At 32.0% G+C, this 18,489-nt stretch overlaps 1 protein-coding gene across 4 annotated transcripts in view; it reads right to left on the bottom strand.

Moving 5' to 3' along the window:
* Nucleotides 1-18,489, bottom strand: part of LOC145242517 (protocadherin-19-like) — a 338,653-nt gene that overhangs the window by 160,062 nt on the left and 160,102 nt on the right. For all 4 annotated transcript variants that reach the window (XM_080105579.1, XM_080105580.1, XM_080105582.1 and 1 more), the window contains exon 2: nucleotides 15,388-15,445. The gene's annotated coding sequence lies outside the window, so the exon portion shown is untranslated. The remainder of the gene's footprint in view (nucleotides 1-15,387; nucleotides 15,446-18,489) is intronic.

Raw genomic sequence — 18,489 nt, 5'->3', positions numbered from 1 at the left:
AATCGTAAGCAATTCATTCATTATTTTATTATACGTTTATTCCAAACAACAGTGTTCATACTATAGTTTTCATTCCATCATACTTGGTCGAAAGTTTTGTTTGAATAGAAGTCTTACAATCTTGATGTTGGGTATCCAACCATTTTGTTTTTTCGGTCATCCTCTGAATCTGTTTTCAGCGGCCTCAATGTTAGATTAACGTTTTACGACAAGGTTGCCTTAAAAAAAATATTATAGATCAGTTAGTATGAAGAAGTCAAGATGCGCCCTATTGGGGTAAACGTTCGATATCCATATGCGGTTAATTTTTTTAATACTGTCATCTGTACTTCTCTACATTTTGGTGTTTCAGAGATCGTGTCTAATGTTCATTTTTATTTATTTATTTTTTTACGTAGGAGTCACTACTTTTCAATGCCCAGAGGCCACTCGAGGATATATATATATATATATATATATATATATATATACACATATATATATATATCGCCAATCTTTCACGAAAAACACCCGTCTAGCTGAATCCACTGTGAAAAATTTCCCCCACTCTATATCTGTGCCTAAATCAAAACGCGGATTCCATGAACAAAGCTTCTTTCTTAGAACTGCACCCCTGTGGAACTCTGTTCCGTCTGCCTGCTTCCCACCGGACTACAACTTGGATGTCTTCAAGTCCAACGTTAATAAATTCCTAATGAACCGCACCCTTAAGTAAACACTTCATCAAATCTCCACACTAACGTAATGTACTTGCAATAACCCTTATCCCTGAGTGGCTTCCGGGCCTTGATAAGTGGTGATCACTGTGGAATAAAATATATATATAAACATATATATACATATATATATATATATATATATATATATATATATATATATATATATATATATATTAATTTATAATCAAAAAATATAAAAATATAAAAAAGGCTTCCTTCAGTCTTGACAGACAATGGATACCCACTGTAAGGGTGCCTGCGCGGGAAATGTTTGCGGCAATAATCTCCACCCACACCTCTCCTGGGTCGACATTGTTGAATACCAGTGGAGGTTCAGGACGACTGGAAATAATACCAAGATAAGGGGAAAGCAAATACAGCGTCTTAGCCTTCCCAAATGGTCACCCATCTGGTACTGGCCCGGCTCAACGTTGATTAACTTCGGTGATATGACGAGGACCGGTGTGTCAACGTGATTGTGTCGTATAAAGAAAAAAATATACAGGTATATTTACTTATATATATATATATATATATATATATATATATATATATATATATATATATATATATATATATATATGTGTGTGTGTGTGTGTGTGTGTGTGTGGAGGCGCATACACACACATATATGTACATATAGAAAGAAAGAGAGAGAGAGACAAATGTATGTGGATTGTATGTGGAATATGTTAATATATCGTTTACATTACTACAATTGTGTTCATACATCATTATAATTTTCTAACTAAAATTATTTTACTTGTACCTGTGTTCATTTTATTTTTCATGTAATTGTTCTATGTTAAACAACTCTCGTAATAAGCGTTATTATTTCCTGTCCTTCTACTTTTGATTACCCTGTATATATATATATATATATATATATATATATATATATATATATATATATATAGGGTGACCCCCAAAAACGGGCCCAACTTTAATTAGGCCCCGTTTCTTAGTGTTTTGTCCGAATGAAATGAAACTTTGGTCATAACTAGTTTATTATATTCAAAACATCACATCTAAACACAAGGGTCTTTGGCTTTTTTTTTCTCCGTTGACTGTAAACTGCTCAGAAAAACAATTGAATGTCCTCTGTTTTTTTGGGGAGGGGGGGGGTTATATATATCATGTATATGTATGTATGTATGAGGACACCTAATATATATAATATATATAATATATATATATATATATGTATGTATGAGGACAGCTAATATATATAATATATATATAATATATATATATGTATGTATGAGGACAGCTAATATATATATATATATATATATATATATATATATATACACACATATATGTATATATACACAAAGCTATGAGGACAGCAATATATATGTACAAACACACACATATATATATGAGAGAGAGAGAGAGAGAGAGGGAGAGAGATAAAGAGAAGAGGAGAGATAGAGATGTGTAAACATGTAATACGCAGGAAGATCAGGTGAATTTCGTTGCTTCCCTGTGAGGGTCGAAGTTGTCTGTCCGTAACAAGTTCAGCCCAAAACAAAACAAGCGAAAATGAGAGTTAATTAATATTTATAAGCCAATATTCATTAATATTGATACGAACGACGCACACGACAAAATTGCTTTCTCCATCATTTCTTTCTTTTGCGTTTTCCGGTCCCCTCGTTCACCATCTCTTCCTACCAAGACCCTTTCCACTGCAGTTATTTCCCTAATCTGCCCTACCCACCATCAATAGCATTGATTATTTGGAAGTGCATGGAGAGTGCGAGGTGGGTGGCATGTTTGGCACTAACACGAACCATGGAAGTTGGTTTCAAACCCTATTACATCTATCATGTTAATTAAGGCACGAATACCAGTGAGATAAGGTATGAACCCATTATTCGCCCTAGCGATGGAATAAAATAAAAATTATGATTCAAAGAATTGTGATAAATTGATTATAACAAATATTGTATTGTAACGTTAAATTAATAGATAATGATAGACTCGCTGTAAAAAATATCGATGGCACTGTATTGTGCACAAGGCTTGATATGCCGTAAAACAACGGAGATATTCCTTTTATTTTGTTTTGGCATTAAATAGTTTAAAAAAAAAAAAGACTGATAGGCCTCCACATATGAAAGGGGGCCTTTTAGTGTGTTTAGACATTAAACGATGTTAACAGAGTTGATACGATTTGAAACTGAAAAGACAAATTTTTTATTGTGTTTTCGTACGGCATGATCACGTTGACATATTGGTCCTCGTCAGATCACTGATGTTAAGCAACCATGAACCTGGCTAGTATCAGGTGGGTGACCATTTCGGGATTCTAGGCGCTGTATGTGCTCTCCGTTTACTTCGGCATTGTTTCCAGTGGTATTTAACAATTCCTCCACTGGTATTTAACGATGTCGACTCAGAGGAGTTGCACTGAAGGAAACTGCCAGTTTGGTATTACATTACCTTAAAAGGGTTGATACGCCGTGAAACAAGAGATACAAGCTTATTATTGCATTTTGGCATTAAGAACCCTGAAACGGCTACTATACTGTGAAACAAAAAAATATAAAACTTCTATTTTATTTTTGCATTAAATAATCCAGAAAAATGATGGGTATACCGTAAAACAAAAAAAAGAAAGACAAAACTTCTATTGTATGTTGTCATTAAATAATTCAAAAAAAGATTGATACATAATAAAACAGATGAGACAACTTTATTTTGTCATGAAATTAACAAAAAAAAAGAATCTTGATATGCCATAAAACAAACAGATAAAAGGTTTATATGATGCTATGCAGTCAAATCGGTCATTTTATCACTTTATTATTATGTTTTAGTGTTAAATAAACCCCAGAACGGTTGATCAACTGAAATAGAGATCAATCAAACCAGATGAGAATAGAAAGGCAAAATAAGCATAGTTTTACGGGGTGGTTTTAAACCCCCTCCCCCCGTGTTCTTATTTTATACAGTTTCTATAACTCTCGCTTTCGTTACCCCTTTCCTATCTATCTGTTTTAACTATAAAACAGGAAACTGCAATAACTCAAAATAACAAATATCATCACATGGATGGATATTATTTAACTCATATATGAAGACAGATTTTTTACTATAAAGTCACCACTTATCAAGGCCCGAATGTCACTCAAGGATGGGTTTCAGTTATTCGGTGAAACAACGCCGTAATGATCAGTAATGTTTGAAATTGGGTAGAATATGCTTATTTAAGAGGACGTTTCCCATTTCACTCTATTTTATAATTTAAAAAAAAGAAATCCCTTGATTCAGCTTATGAAAAGTGGAGGCGAAACCGGTCAGCTGGCCTCCCCTATTATTTTTTTAAATTTATTTTTTTCCTACTTTTAATCATCAACATCAAGACGAGTCTTCCTGTTGTTGAGAAATTAGAATGTGAGGGTTAGCTGAGAAGTAGCACTTCGATAGTGTGTTTCACAGATGAGTAATTCTAGGAAAGAAACTTTGTTCATGAAATTTTCGTTTAGCTTTAAGCACAGGTAGAGAGTAAAAGAAATTATTAACAGTGGTTGTAGCTAAATGGGTGTTTATTGTGAATGTTTTACAGGGCGACCATAGATTGAAGCTCGGTTGAGAACCTGCCTTGAAAATAAGTATGGAGCAGAGTATATAACGCCGTCTATTCTGTGAGAAATAAGTGGCAGGTAGGAGAAAAGTACATCGTCCACTAGATTTCGAAACCGGTTTTGAAGTGTCAAGGCCGAAAATGTTTCTTTAAGCTGCCCAGATGTGACAATGGTATACCACCTTAGAACGTATTTGGCTTTTATGCAAGTAGAGGATTTCGTCAGAAGCGAGGTAGCTTCAGGAGCGGTAGAATGATCCAACCATTTTTCCAACGACTTTGGCAACGCATTTTATGTAAATCTTTCATTTCAAGTGAGGAGTGAAGGCCATTCCCAGAAGCTTGTTAAAGCAAATGGGTTTATTTTGAATTATATGTTTGTTTGTTTGTTTTTTTTAATAATTTAACTTTTCTTTTTTTATTTAAATCATCTAACCCGTGTTTAATGGGTAACTCAATAAGTCAAATTTCGACGATTTTGCATATTTATATTTAGCGACTTCCGGTTTTGAACCTCGTCAGAAGTTAACAGTGTTACTTAGTGTGGACACTCCACTTCATTACGTTACTTTACTACATGATTTTATTATATAGTTTAATTATATTTGGACGAATGTTTCGAAACCGGAAGTTACTTGAATTGGTAAATATGCAAGATCGTTCAAATTTCATACTAATATCTTCTTTATTAATAAATAGAGATAAGTCGTGTATTCTTTAAATATATTGAATAAAGAAAACGTATTCTGATCTAATTTGACCAGTGAGGAAAGAAATAACAAGAGAAAGAAAGAAGTAAATAATTAATAGAAGGAAAGTAAGAAGGCAAAAAGGGAGAAAAGAAAAGGAAAGAAATATAAACCGGTTGAAAGTAAGGAAGATAGAAATGTTAGAAAAAAGAAAGAAAGGACGTAGGAAATAGAAAAGGGAGAAACAGGAAAATGAAGAAATTCGGAGATGCTTAAAAAGAAAGAAGGAAATTAATAACTAAGAAATAGATAGATAGATAGATAGATAGATAGATATTGAAGGGGCAACAGAAAAAAGAAATAAATAAAGACAGAAAAGAAAAAAAGAAAAGAAGAAAGTATCAGTAAAGGACGTTTACAAAAGAAAGTACGTAATAAATAACAAAAAAAGAGAACCAAAGGAAAAGAATAAAAAAAGATAGGGAGAAATGATGAGTTAGGTAGAAAAATATAAAGGGGAGAGAAGACGCAAGAAATGAGGAAAGGAAGAAAACAGAAAAATAAATTGGGAGATGAAAAAGAAAGGAAAAAATAAAATTTTCCTCCTAAAAACGAAATGCAAAAATGGAGCCGTCAAATGTGCAAGAGGAAAGAAATACGTCTAGAACAGAAAATTTGAAAATAATAAAGAAAGAAATTTAAATAACGAATAAATAACGAAACTAAAAGAAGACGAAATATAAAGAAATAATTAGCAAGCTAGCTAACCTATCGATCTAGCTAGCTAGCTATATAACTAGCTAGCTATATATATATATATATATAGATATATATATATATATATATATATAGATAGATAGATAGATAGATAGATAGATAGATAGATAGATAGATATCGAAGGCCGACAGAAATTTCTTTCGAAGAACAAAAGTACGACAAAAGTAAATCAATAAAGAAAAAGGGGGAAAACAGAAAGAAAATAAAGAAAGTATGAATAAAGGAAGTTTAGAAATAAAAGGGCGCAACAAAAAAAATACACAAAAAGAGAACGAAATTAAAAGGGCAAAAAGAAAGGGAAGGCGTATAGAAAAATAAGGGGGGTAAAGAAAAAAGAAAAAGAAAGAAAGATAAAATGTAGAAATTAACATAACGGAAGAAAGAAAAAGAACGAAAATACGAAAAGTAAATAAGAAATAAAGAATTATAGAAAGAAGAAAAAAAAGGAAAATATAGAAAAGAGAAATGTAGTTTGATTGAAGCATTGCTGCTAAACAGATACGGGGGAATTTATAAAGGCTGATAGCAATGTAGAAAACCGGAATAGTGAAAGAAAGTATGTACAAAATCAAACACGATTTGGATGACGAACCTTCAGAAAGTATATTTATTTTACAAAAGATCTTTCACCTATCAAACCAGTTAATATGGGACTAATATATATATATATATATATATATATATATATATATATACAGTTCTCTAATAATAAAATATGTATACTCTTTAAATACGCATAAAATAGGTATTTATGATAATAAAGAAAAGTTCATACATCAAAATACTGCGAACAAATACAAAAACTGGAACATTATCGAAAGTGTTCAACTTGGTGGCCATTTCGTTCCATGCATAGCTGACAAACGTTCACTGATTGTATCCAAAATTTTTGGAACTTGTCTAATCTTGCCGAATCGATTTTTAAACGATTGGTTGAATCTCTCAGTGACGCCTCTTGCTGTTGTGCAGTTGGTTGACGATTGTGGTCCTCTAATGGTTTTTTATGATTATCTTTAACTGTTCCTTCTTACTCACACTTATCTTGCAAACGAGTAATTGTGAGTCTTGTTGCATCTAAAACGTCTTTACACTTTACTTCTTCTTGGTTTTCCAGTAGCATTCTAGAATGATGTTTTCCCCTCGAAGTTTAGTCTTGTTTTACCACATTCTCGCATAACATTTAGTCTTGTTTTACCACATTCTCACATAAAAATATTATTGTTAATAAATGTTCGGTTAATTAAAGAGTGTATACATTTTATTGGGACACCCCATATATATATATATATATATATATATATATATATATATATATATATGTGTGTGTGTGTGTGTGTGTGTGTGTGTGTGTGTGTGTGTGTGTGTGTGTGTGTGTGTGTGTGTGTGTTGGGGGGTTCATAATTTTATGCAGGGTACAAACAAAATTTAATTATTGAAATCATGACAGGAATACCTGTTTTGATGTTCATGATTAAAAGTGGCAAAATGGAAATAAAAAAATAAAAAATATTAATTGGGGGGGGGACAGCTGACTGGTCCCGCTCTCACTTTTCATAAGCTGGACCGAGGGATTGGCCCACCCCGCTTTCTTTTTTCTTTTTTTTTTAATAAAATTGAGTAAAATGGGAAACGATACATAAAAAAAAAAATAGCGATAAAGTGTATTAGAAAAAAAAAATGGATACACTATATGTCTAAAATACTGATACGTATGATATCATCTACAGGCTGATCACGTTCAAACTTAGTCTCTAGGTGATATCATGCGTATCAGTATTTTAGACATATAGTGTATCTCGTATCTTGTTCTAATATACTTTATCGCTATTTTTTAAACATATCGTCTCCCATTTCATTCGATTTTATTAAGAAATCCCCCGATCCAGCTTATGGTCACCTGGCCTCCCCCATGAATTTATTTTTTTATTTTTTATTTTCATTTTGCCACTTTTAATCATGAACATCAAAACGGGTTTCCTGTCATGATTGTAATATATCTATATATCTATCTATCTATCTATCTCTCTCTCTCTCTCTCTCTCTCTATATATATATATATATATAGAGAGAGAGAGAGAGAGAGAGAGAGAGAGAGAGAGAATAATGAAAGCGTGGAGTTACATAGGAACTTTATTACATTATCAAGTTAATAACGATTATCGAAAGAAGGATAGGGGAGAAATCTCTTTAGGCCACGGCATTTCGAAGCAAACTGCCTCTCACCAGAAGAGGAAAAAAGCAAGTATTATACAAAAGTAAAGGTAAAATAGACAACATCGATTATTAAAACATCCAGATTAGAAAATGGAAAAAAAATTTAGTTAAGAAATATAAAAAAGAATAAGAAGTTTATAATGGACGGAGAAGAGAGAAGGGGCAGAAAAAAACAATAAAAGCTAAATGAATATACAAAATTATATATAAAAAAATTAAATACCAAGAATGCTTTTTATTCACAAAGATACATATATATATATATATATATATATATATATATATATATATATATATATATATATATATATATATAACTACTTTTTGATATACGAAAGTATAAATTTATGCGTAAGCTTTAAGTATTTATTCAACAGTGCTCAATACGTAGGTAGAGCTAGTTAGTAAGTTATAAAATATATATGGCGATTAAGCTACACTGAATATTCCGCGTTTCATCCACTCTAGGATTCTTCAGGCTTCAATATGTGTGTATACACACACACACACACACACACACACACACACACACACACACATATATATATATATATATATGTGTATATATACACATATTGATATATGTTTTTTTTAATTTACAAAGATATTAATATATATACATGTTTTTAATTTACAAATTAATAACATATGTATATATATTAATATCTTTGTAAATTAAAAACATATATACACACACACATAACCACACACACACGCACACACACACACACACACACACACACATACACACATTGCCCGGGTAGTTGGAGCTGTATGTTGAGCAAAAATAAAAAGCGGTCAATTTTTTTAAAATTTGACCCCTATTATGACCCCTTAAAATTCATTGTTTGGGGCTCTAATGAAGTTATTAAGTTAGATCCATGTGCAAGGAACCTATATCTAAAATTCCAAGTGTGTAGACCCAAAATTGTCGGAGGAGTTTGGTAGAGTTCTCAAAGGTCAAATCGTTGACCTTTGACCCCTTAACAGCCAAATTACTGGCCAAAAATCGATCACGTCGATTTTTCCAAATCTCAGTAACCTGTATATCAAATTTCGAGTCTGTAGACTGCAAATTGACAGAGTTATTGCGTAGGGAAATATACACAGACACAGAGACACAGACACAGACACAGACACACTTTCCCTTTATATATATATATATATATATATATATATATATATATATATATATATATATATCCGGAAAGGTGTAAAATTAAAGAAAAATAATTTCAGCTGTGAACTCTGTCTTCGCAAAAAGAAATGCAAACGTGGAGCTGTCAATTACGTAAGAGAAAAGAGATAAGTCTCGAAAAGAAAATATGACAATAATAAAGAAAGAAATTCAAATAACGAATAAAGATAACGAAATATAGAGAAGAAATAATTGAAAGAGAGGAAAAAAAAGAAGAATGAACGAAAGTTAAAAGAGGATGCATCAAATAAAGGGACAAATAAGAAAATAATTCGGAAAAGAAAGAAAGGAAAAAGAACATAAAGAAAGAAAAGAGATGAAACATGTACATGTGAAACCCAGTGGCCGCTTCTTTGAAAAAATCGGATCAATGCAGAGCGGGGGTATATTTACAGAATAAAGAATGTCTATTGATTCTGAAAGGGTGACCGTCGATGATGACGACAACGCAACCGCCGAAAGCAAAACAAAAGTCCGGGAAAAAAGGGCCAGGAAAGGATGCAGAAAGGGTCATACGGTAGTCAGGGCAAACCTTCCTCGAAACCTGGTTCGATAAAGATGATACCGAGGAACAAGAAAACAGAGAATCAATGTTTCTGCGACCGAGCAGATGAAATGTCTTGACCAATGAATGAATACAAATATGGATAAATGATTCACTTGAATGCCGAATTCAATGTGAATATCTTAGTGATTGGTCGAAAGTTATTTACAGTTTAATCAGTTTCGACACAGTTTCATCCTCCATTCACAATTTAGAAAAGAAATAAGACTGACATAAATAGATAAAAAGGGAGATAACTCTAAATTTTACTGTTTTTCTTAACTATTTTCTATCCCCTCTCTATTACTACTCTCTCTCTCTCTCTCTCTAACTGTCTCTCTCTCTCTTTTCCCTTCTTAGTCCGCTTGAGGATGGAACACTTTAAAATACTTTTTTACAGGAAGTATTTTTTAAAATTACATTCCAAATAAATAAGGAAGAAGATCATAAAACATGTGGGGAAAACAGTATCTATCCTACCCTTAATTAGAATCACCCCAGTCATCACAATATCACATTTACACTCATGGCTCTCCTACTTTATATATCCCCAAATTTTCTCATTTCGAAATATCCGTGATTTTACTATTTTTAAAAAATGGAGGACGTTGCATTAATAGTAAATAAATTCCTATCCTATGGCAAGAACTCGAAACCTTAAGATCTTCAATCTAACGTTCTATCAACTGAGCTATTTGAACGTTCTCATAAGCAGTCGTTAAATCATTATCTTAAAAATGTTGGATATGACATTAGATTAATAATTTACATATTTTTTTAAACCATAAATTCAGACATAAACGATATTGACATATAAATAAACGAATCGTTAAACATTATCAATAGCATTGGAAATTATTTTATTTTGTTTTAATTTTGTGCTAGCGTTAAAAATAATTTAATATTGAATATATACTAAAATTTGAACAATTAAGACCTATATTTATCCTGTGAAAATTAAACCTAAAAATAGGCATTCGCTTACATTAAAATTCGAAAAGTCGTTTTGGCTAAAGATCGACCGAAAAGTCAACTTGGAAGAGCATTTTAAGTTTAACTTTCATGAAATAAAAAAAAAACTGAGCCCCAATGCTAAAACTAATTAAATGAACAAAATACTTGTTGATAATATTTTTTTAATCTGATTATTGACTTGTATTTCGAAGAACTAGACAAAAATAAGTCAATTTATTTTGAAAATGGTCGGGACAAAATTTGGTTAGCCATGTCTATGTAAATACTTAGTATAGCTGGATGCGTATTGGAGGACTTAAGCGTCTGATTGGGATATGGGCTAAAATTCTAGTACATTAAAACTAAAGGGGTGCTCTAATAGAACTGAAATAATAAATATATAAAAATAATTTTATTAATGTGTTTTATATGAACTTATTGAAAACAGATTAAAGTATTCGAACTTCCTCATGTTCGAATTCTATGAATAACAGATTATGTTTTTAAAAAAATCTATAAATAACTAGCGACATTTACCGACTTTTTATCACTTCGCAAAGTTCCTAACTTGAAACATCAATTAAAAATAATAAATATTCCTGAATCTTTTAGATGGGGATTGGTTATTCATATTATTTTGGATTCTTTGAAATACTGTTCTCATCTTGAATGTCATTTTCACAACGGGTTGGTCGATGTAACCTCCAAACTTCTTCATTCCATCCAAATTCCCGAGTTTGACAGAAACATTTCCGAGTTCGACAAGATACACCTGAAGATAGTCGGAGGTTATATCGACCGAAACGTTGAGAAAATGAGACGAAAGATGAAAATAGTAGTCCGAAATAAAATAAACCCAAAATAAAAATCATAAACAATAAATAATATAAACATAAAATAAAATAATAAATATTTCCATCATAACTTTGTTGTAAACCGAAACAAAATATTTCTCATGTATTCATATAAAAGGCAAACTAGACGAATCACTGACTCAAAGTCTGCATCAAACGGTGTCCAATCATATTCAATTCCTGATATTAAGGGCTTTTTGTTTTGGATCGATTACGCTCCTGGTTTGCCAAGTTTTGTACTAATTTTTGTTTATTAATTTATTTATTAAATTGTTAGGTGAACGTATAGAATAATTAATAAAGCCCTACACCGCCCATTAAGAATGACATTCTAAACAATCTTTCACTGATACTGTTAAAATAATGACGTTATTAGTTAGAAAGCTATCTTCAACGTGGTCATGAGAGTTTTTTTAGTTAACTATTATGTACTTCTACCTAACAATTAAATAAATCTATATAAATAGAACAGTAGGTGTGTGTGTGTGTGTCTGTGTGTGCAAATATTTAACCGACAAACTTTAAAACTACTGTTTGCATAACACTGAAATTAACAAGAAATATTAACCATACACAAAGAATGGTTTATAACGAGTAAACTCTATGCGTGGATTGATGAATAACGCATACAGAAATATGTTGGCAAGTTGATATGCAAACTGTCCATTTCAAATTTTTTACATATTTCTATTAGTTTTACGCATGCGCAAATTTAATCATAGATAGAAGTGGTTTAATTTTAACTCCTTCTTTTCTATCTGTCGAGTTAGCTCAAACGGTAGGAAACGTTGCTGCAGTGCTAAACGCTTAGGTTTCGATTCTAGCTAATGGTACCCAAGTTCTTGTTTTAAATTTTTGAAATCAGTACTACACACACACACACACACACACACACACACACACACACATATATATATATATATATATATATATATATATATATATATATTGTACTGATTTTTAAAAAAATTGCCCAAGTCGAATTACGTGAAAAATAAAAGCATTAAATTCTGTTGTTAAACTTTTTAAAAGCTCAACTTTAAATTAGAAGAGCAAAACTTCAAATAAAAAAAAAACAGGCAAATTAAATTTAAAGAACTGAACCTAAACTTTAAAGATATTCAACTTCAAATTAGAAAAGCTGATCTTCAAATCGTAACAGAACGCAGCCGCGCGTATGCAAATGAAATCGAAATGATGTTAGCAGTAGGGAAAAAGAAAGATTTTTAAAAGGGCGATCACGTTGGAGATGTAAATGGCGTTCGAGATCACGTTAGGAATCGGGTTTATTCCGGAAAATATTCGGAAAGTAATGCAGTTGTAAGAAAAGGAATGGAATTATTACTTGTCTTATGTTCCTGGCGACGTACTCTTTCTACAACGTTTTGTGTCTACGTGTGTAGATGTGTGTTGCGTTGAAAAATACGAAAAGTTTACTTTAAATGAGAAATTATCAATTTCAAATTAGGAAGCTTTAAATTAAAATTCGGAAGAAAATTCAATTTTAAATTTAAAAAAGCCTCACTTCAAATTCTACAACATCAATTTTAACTTAAGGTTCCAATTTTGAAAAGTTTAACTTAAAATAAGAAGAGGCAATAAAAAATTTTATGAATGAACTTCAACATTACTTCGAAGGTCACTAGAGTTTCATGTGTGTACTATTAATTAACGTCTGGAAACTTATTTAAGGCAGCTCAACATCCAATTCAAGAAGCTTAAATTCAAATTAGAAAAGCTGCACTTAATATTATAAAGAGTTTACCTCCACATTTAAAAAAGTTTCTTTAAATTAGAAAGACTCAAATTTTAATTAAAATTTTCAAATTTAATTAGAAAAGTCGACTTAAAATTTAATGCTCCAATTAAATATGATAACGGCTTAATTCAAGTTTAAGAAAAATCCCAATATCAAATTAGAAAAACAATTTCAAATTTGCAAATAACTCTAATTTATATTTAAAGACTCTCAACTTAAAATAAAAAGCTCAACTTCGAATAGACATGATTAAAATCAAATAATTTTAAATTATAATAAAAATAATAAACGTCAAGTCTGGAAAAAGTAACTGCTAAGTTAGAGACGATTAAATTTAAATTAGAAAAATGTACAACTTCAGATGTAATGAAGCTCAACTTCAAATTAAAAAAGTTTAGCTCCAATTTAAAAAATCAACTTCAACTGAAGTCGATACTTTTTAATTGGAACTGAAGACGTCACTCAAATTTAAAGAAGTCTCAATTCAATTCAAATACGAAGAGTTAAAATTTCACACTATATCATATATCTATGATGACTCTCTCCTTACGTTTCTCTGAAGGCAATTCACGAGAAGAATTTTACTGACCATAGCATGGAAAAGTAAACTAATATTGGTTTGCTCAGGCATTGTAAACATAAGAGCGAGCAAAGACTCAAATGCAAAGAACTGTATATAAGAATAGTAGAGGAAAAAAGTGTAGATAAAATGTTTGATTGACTATTTGAATAGATGAATGATTGAATTGGTGACTGGATAAATATAAACCACTTAGGAAAAAATGAAATTTTTAGTCGGGTTCGGTAAGCAAGTTGAATTTTATAGAGTGGTTAGTGACACCTGATTGTTATAGTTACTTAGACAGAAGAATCTAGATAAAAAAAATGTCAACGGTAAGATGTCACCCAGAAAAAGCAAATCCCTATGAATACTACCATTGCGTATATCTTTAATAAAGCGTAACCGTGGAAATTTCAGGCTTTTGTTTAATATGAACATTAACCCTAAAATCTCAACTAAAATGTGTTGGGTGTTATTTACAAATTCTGGTCAAGTTATTTTGCCTTCTTGCCTTTATTGTTTGCAGTACTGAAATAACTTATGAAAAACTTGGATATTTTTATTTGATTACTAAGATTTGGGGAGGGACTTCATTTCTGGCTGAAATAGCGCGCGGACGTACGTATGCAAATGCATGCGAAATGGTATCACCGATAAAGAACAAAAAATTATAAAATGAACGATCACTAGAGATGTGGGTGACGTCACGGCCATAAAGAGAAGTCACGCACGGCGGGAGAATTAGGAAATAAATGTTATTGTTACAAAAAAGTCGAGTTATTACTTGTCTTATGTTCGTTGCGACGTGAACTGAAACACCGTCTTGAGTCTACTTGTGTAAACGTGTTTACAACGTTACCTCGCGACCATACTTTATTTGTGACTTTTTCCTAAAGTAAATAACAAGCTTATCCTGTGAGGTTTTCCTGTGACTTTTTCCGTATCTTTTCTCCTTTTGCTATTTTTTCTGTGACCATTTTTCTAAAAATTTTATCTAGAGCAAAATTGAAACTTTTTTCTATGATTGTTTTGCCTGTGATATTTTTCGATGATTTTATTCCCGTGAGTTATTTCTGTAACTTTTTCCCTGTGGCGTTTTTTATCTGACCGTTTTCCTTTGACTAATGAAAAGTTTTTCTTTCACTGTTTTTTATTAATTTTTTTTTTACCGTGCCTTTTTTTTATATCTCCGTGACTTTAATATCGGCCACAGAGACAGGAGGGACATATTCGCTTTTCACGTCGACTCACTGTCTGACGAAGGCGAAAAAGAAGGACGAAATAGAGGAAGAAGATGAGAAAGTAGATACGGATGCGGATGAGCAGGAGGATGGAGAGAAAGGGGGAGGAAAGATTTTTAATGCCAGATGGTTATCTGTCATCTGTCCCATTGACTGTATACGGCTTAACGATAAGCAATCCCTACGACGGAAACGTGGAAGAATAAAAGTCACCGGAGAAACGATTGCAATCACATGGATAAGAAGAAGGAATCGAAGAATCTCATTTCAAAAGACAACTTACCACAGTCGATGGATTCAAACTGATATGGATTGGTTTTTATCTCTTGTGATCACCAAAGCTAGAAAGAAGAAAAAAGAAAGATGTCAACGCAAGGAAACTTACAAAACAGAAGAAAAGTTAGATAAAAGAGATGAACAGATTTTTAACTGGACAAAGTGGAAGCATTGGATTTGGTCTTGAGAAGATCAGATGATTCACATGTCCACGAGGTGCCTTAAATATGTTTCCAGACTTTAATTGATATAGTATACACATGAAACTCTAGTCCCCTTCGAAGTAATCTCATCCAGCTGCGATATATTTGTTATTACCCTTTCAACACCTATAAAAGCTCCCATGGAAGTCCTCTTGTGAAAACGTGCAATGACCCTCGACACAGCCTCTTTTATCTCCTAAATTGTTTCATAACGACAGCCTTTAAGGTTTTCTTTGAGCTCAGGTTGCAGCTTATATAGCCATGTAATTTTACAAATAGCTTATTGATCTCATTAAAATTTTATAAACGGATTATTAGTGTCACGTAATGTTACCAGTCCCCCGTGTAAGGGACGGCTTAACGTAAGACGATTTATTAGTGCCAGCTAATATTATAAACTACTTACTATTGCTATCAAACATTCAACAAAAAACAAAAAAAAAGAAGAAAACAACATAATTTTAAGTTTTCATCTTGACTATTGGATATTGTATATCATAAAATGTGTATTCTCGAAATGAACAGAAACAATTATTTTTTTTATTTACGAAAATCGCTCCAGACAAGGCACGAATCCACTTGATACAAGAAGCTTTTAAAAATAAAAGACGATTCTTGTAAAAAAGAGGATGCTTATTAACATTACTCTGGAAACGACCAAGATTATAACTAGGCGGAAAACAATGCCGCTGGCATACTACTCAGCTAACTATAACATGGTCATTTTCAAGTCCAATGTAAACAAATTCTTGTTGAGCAATCCTCTTAAATAATCAAATGCTGCCCAGTTTCAACCATTGTTATCAATCCTTATGTTGTTGTCTCATTGTCCACTAAACAAATATATTAACTCTTATCCTCGAATGGCATTTGGGGCTTCATAACCGGTGGTTCATTAGTAAAAATGTCGATAAAGTAATTTTCAAGATAAATGTGGAAACATTTCTCTAAATAAGTGAGGCTTAACCTTAAAGTATAACTTTGCTTGTAAATACTAAGGTAAATAATTTAACATATAATCACGTAAATTATAGTGTTGCAATATTTTTTACTCATGATGGAGGGTATGGCCCCGTCACAGTTGGGAATTCTATTTATAAACGATGCTGCTAGGAACTGACGAATCAAATTAATTCATGTTCTGCTACCAATCAAACTAAAAACAGAATTGCTCCATAAAAATTAAACCTTTTTTTTTTTTAGCAACATTGCATATGCTTTTTCCGTGTCAACACGGGAAGAATCTTTTGGTCTTTGGCTACAAAAATATAAAGTCAGGAACTTGTACAGAATAGCAGTCTACTGGGAACTCGTCATCTCCAAGACTTGTATGGAACAACTAACCATCGGAAACTCTTCTGAAACTAAACATGGCTTCCAACTCAAGAGATAACAACAACCATCTTATCGCTGAAAATATGAGGTTCATCAGTTTAATGCAAAGATATCAAATGCAAGACTTCATTCGCTGTAACAAGTCAACATTCAAGAAGTAAAAATTAAGTTTGCAAACCAAAATTCCCTTTTTGGATACTTAGTTTAGATCGGTATTACAATATTACACATAACAGCTCGGACTACATCGTATGAGAACATTGATTCTTTTGAACAATTCGTCTTCTGGAACAACTTAACAACTGCATATCTTCATTTGCATTTGTTTTCATTTTTCATTTTTTCCCTATTTCATAAACTTACCACTCGGAACAATGCCGAGATAAGCGCAGAACACATACAGCACCTGGAAGTCCCAAATAGTCACCCATCTGGTACTGGCCAGGCTCATCGTTGCTTAACTGATCTGACAGGAACCGGTGTGTCAACCACACCTCTCCTGAATCAGCACTGCTTGATTTCAGTGGCAAGGAGAAGTGCAGAGCGACTCGAAACAATGCCGAGATAAGCGTAGAACACATACAGAACCTTCTTCCCGGTGCTAGAAACTAACGTTTTTTGCATATATGATTGGTTTTCATATAATGGAGTTTTAGTTTATACCAGTACCAGCAAATTCATAGCTTCGTTATAATATTCATTTGCTAATGCTGACGAAAAGAACGTATTCTTTGAAACTCTACGGATTAAGAAAATCTTAATATTACATTTTGACTATCCTGTCAAACAATAAATTCTTGTAAATTATAATTTACTATCTTTAATTGCGTTTATATGAGTTCCATATAGAAACGTTGATTTAATTTGAATAAAATAAAATACGCATCAAGTGCGCTTGAAAGCCAAATCACAACGTAATATAATGGAAAATAAAATATTTTACTTGTTTGAAATTTATAACATAAATATATTTCGGATCTATACTCCATCCTCAGTATGTTATTTCTTTTTTCTTCTTTCTTTTCATTTTGTAAAGTTGAAGAACGAAAAGAAACAACACACACACACACACACACACACACCCATATATATATATATATATATATATATATATATATATATATATATATATAAGCATCCAGACAGATTCCATTAATAAGTATTTGTAGATTTAACTTGAAGCGTAAAAGATTTTTTTTCATAACTACTGAATTCAGCATTAAATAACGCGAAAAGGCTTGATATGCCGTAAAACGAAGCAACCAAACGAAACTTTATGAATGAATATTTGAAGATATAACTTGAAGCGTATACCAAACTTATTGAATTCGGCATTAAATAAGCCGAAAATGGTTGACATTCTCTAAAACAAAACACCCAAACCTTCGTAACCATGGTAATACACCAGTAGATAAATATGTTTCACAATGAGAAGGATGTGAAGCATAAAAACGTTTTCCCAAATTAATGGATTCGACATTAAATAACCTGAAAAGCACTGATGAACCCTAAAACAAAACAACCAAACCAAATACCATGAATAAATATTAGAAAGTCGCCCGGCGTTACTC

This window comes from Euprymna scolopes, chromosome 21, assembly GCF_053919585.1.
Source record: "Euprymna scolopes isolate OS-2025 chromosome 21, ASM5391958v1, whole genome shotgun sequence".
NCBI classification, from domain to species: domain Eukaryota; kingdom Metazoa; phylum Mollusca; class Cephalopoda; order Sepiida; family Sepiolidae; genus Euprymna; species Euprymna scolopes.
This window is presented reverse-complemented; position numbering and strand designations above follow the sequence as displayed.